This window comes from Schistocerca americana, chromosome 6 (assembly GCF_021461395.2).
Source record: "Schistocerca americana isolate TAMUIC-IGC-003095 chromosome 6, iqSchAmer2.1, whole genome shotgun sequence".
NCBI lineage: Eukaryota > Metazoa > Arthropoda > Insecta > Orthoptera > Acrididae > Schistocerca > Schistocerca americana.
In genome coordinates this window covers 256,973,817-256,976,979 of record NC_060124.1, presented here as the reverse complement: position 1 = coordinate 256,976,979, position 3,163 = coordinate 256,973,817, and the positions used below count along the sequence as shown (strand labels likewise).

Below are 3,163 nucleotides of genomic sequence, written 5' to 3'. Positions count from 1 at the left end.
GTGAAAGATAACAGTTATGTCTCTAAACAGTTTTGTAATTTGGAATCACAAATGCGCGAAAGGGTGGTTTATTTCACAATAACAATTACTTCCTAACAAGGCCGTGAGGAAGAAGCTTTCCCAGGTTGTGGTGGTGGGGGGAGTGGAATTTATAAATTATCTGCTTTAAAACTATTGCCTAGTTCCAGAGTCCATTTGCAATTACGAATGAAGTTAATTGTGTATCACTGTGCAATACCTAACTACAGTTGAGTTCGAGTTATCTAATTTACAAGTTCACTTCAGTCTAATATAAGGTAGTCCTCTGTCTGAATGATGTTATAGTTGAAGTCAATGTTTCGTTTCACTGCGTCATAGTAGATCGCAATTATCAACCTTCGAAAAACAATCTAACCGAGCCTACATATACGAGTATTGAAACAGGTCTGACCAGCTTCGGCTAACTCTCGTAACGTGGTGACAATGGATCAAATTTTCCTTAGACATTACTCACGATTCTCGAAGAGTACTCACACGAAATATTCTTTGAGATCGTTGGTTCTACTTTGCTAATTTTAATTATAATGATTTTGCGATTTACTATGATTTTGAATTCGAATTTACTGAGGTTCTATCTTTCTTTTGTAAGTTGATTATTTACTAGGTATAGGGTTCTTGTTTCAATTACTGGTTATTATCCAAATAATAGTGTTAAATGGAACTTTGGTTACTTGTTCACTTTTCATGGAATTTTGAACTTGTTTTGGGGAAATTTTAGGGGTATTGGTTGCTATTTTTTCTTTTTTCATTTTTCGTCCGAGGAAGTGGCATTACAAAGGATAATTAATTGTAGCCCCTGGGAACCGTCATTACGCAGCGCAGAAGTTGCTGCGGGCTGCCACCTCTCCAGGCCTTAGACAACCCCACCGCCATAGATGCGGCACCAACAGTACGACCACGACATTAAAGCGTCGTGATGGTTTTCAACGACACATCCCGCAGTCGCTACGGCAACACGTAGCACCAGCTTCACCTCTACCACTAGAGGTGCGAGAGGCACCGCAATTAGCACTGCCATCACGGGTACCGTTTCTTTCTCCGCAGATCTGGTGCCCGCCAACCACCTCAGCATTATTCTTCCACCGTTCGGCTACAAAGGACGCCGCCCAGCCGACCACATATTCGCATCGGGAAACTCCGAGCTCCGGTGGCAGTTGCTGGTTCTCAGTGGGAGCATCCTTTACCTCAGTGCAGTCCTTCACATGGAGTCGCATCGGTGTCTTTGTTCGGCGCCTCGCCCAAGTGTTCCACACCGACCCGTCGAGCATTCACCCGCGTCCCCAGTCTTCACGTCTCGTTCTCGTCTCTCCACGCCGGCCGCCCCAGTGGCCCGTGAGTGCTTCAGAATCAGCCGGCAGTGATAGAGGACCGTCGGACGGAGCCCATCTCACCGTATCGTCTGCAACAGCCGCGCTACCTCCGATCGGCTACGAGCTTTAGCCTTCCCTTGAGCCCTCTCCAGCACCCTCCTTGAGCCCTAGCACTTTCCACTAAATAGGAATGCGCCGAAGTCGCCCTTGTTAGAACTCTCTCAGTCATCGACTATCGGTGGACTGGAATCCTACTACGAATGACTGTCTTTCTTTATTCCATTATTAACAGTAAATTATTTCATTTATTCTTGATACTTGGTGCATGTTTACTGGCGTGGCTTTCTCGGCCACGACGCAAAAGTAAATGGAACTAATAGTCATGGAAACAAGCAAAAATATGTGAGCAAAACCAAGTGCCCTGACGGAGAAATAGTTTATAAACTACATTTTTTACCGTAAGCTGCTTTGTTATTTAAAACCCAAATATCGACCAGTTTCAGTCATGGGGCAACATGCAGAATTAGGGTTAAAACAATTTAAACCACAACTTCATATCTGTCATTACATAAATAATGGCCACGTCTCATGCTCTGCACATGAGATGCTACCATTATTTATTTAATGATAAATGTGATGTTGTTGCCTAAACTGTTTTAAACCTAATGCATGAAGATGGTGTGTGGTTGAAACTTGTCAATATTTGGGTTTGAAATAACAAAGCTTCTTATGGTCAAACATGCATTTTATACATTATTTGACGACTGTTGGTAGTCACCTCCCAAAAATGTTCAAAAGAAAAATAATAAGTAATCTTGTTTGAATGTCTTTATTACATTCTCTCATTCATCCGTAAGCAATATCAGAGAACAATTTGATGATATAAATAATAGTTTTGTATTGTGTCCACTTATCCAACGGCCTTGCCGCAGTGGTAACACCGGTTCCCGTCAGATCACCGAAGTTAAGCACTGTCGGGCTGGGCTAGCACTAGGATGGGTGACCATCCGGTCTGCCGAGCGCTGTTGGCACGCGGGGTGCACTCAGCCCTTGTGAGGCGAACTGAGGAGCTACTTGATTGAGAAGTAGCGGCTTCGGCCTCGGAAACTGACACACAGCCGGGAGACCGGTGTGCTGACCACATGCCCGTCCAATCCGCATCCAGTAATGATACCCCTGAGCTGAGGATGACACGGCGGCCAGTCAGTACCCTTGGCCTTCATGGCCTGTTCAGGGTGGGGTTTAGTTCAGTTTATCATGTCCACTTACGTGGTACAGTGCCATTCATTTAAGCATAATCAACCGGTACAAAATTTTTTGGCTACGCCTGCAGTTCTGATTAGAAACCGTGGGTCTCACCGCTCAAGTTGTACCTGTGGAGAATTCCTTAATCGTACCGGTACTAGTTAGGCGTTGATGGAAATGACAGACCAACTAAAGATTGTTTGTTTCACCTGATCAATATGATGAAGAAAGCGTACAAAAATGGAAGGGAGACGATAAGGCGGAGCTTTACTGAAACATCGGATTGGTGAAATTTGATTTAATGAAGTGTGTAGAACATATTTACCAAAGCCTACAATGCGTCATCATTTGAAGTGTTCAAATAAAACATGAAAATTTTGACGACCTAATCATATGACTGTAGAGACGAATTAGCACAGCATGCAATTAGTCCCGAGTCTAGTTTCTTCGGAATAACTCTTGCTGAATTAAGGAAACTTGTCTAACACTGAGAAATATCAGCTAAAGCACGGCTTCCATAAAGACAGCCAGTAGAAAATGGTATTGATGATTTGTGGAAGATCAACCTA

General features: G+C 43.6%; 1 pseudogene; it reads left to right on the top strand.

Moving 5' to 3' along the window:
- The first annotated feature begins 2,262 nt into the window (after nucleotides 1-2,262).
- Nucleotides 2,263-2,380, top strand: LOC124620388 (annotated as a pseudogene).
- The last annotated feature ends 783 nt before the right edge of the window (nucleotides 2,381-3,163 follow it).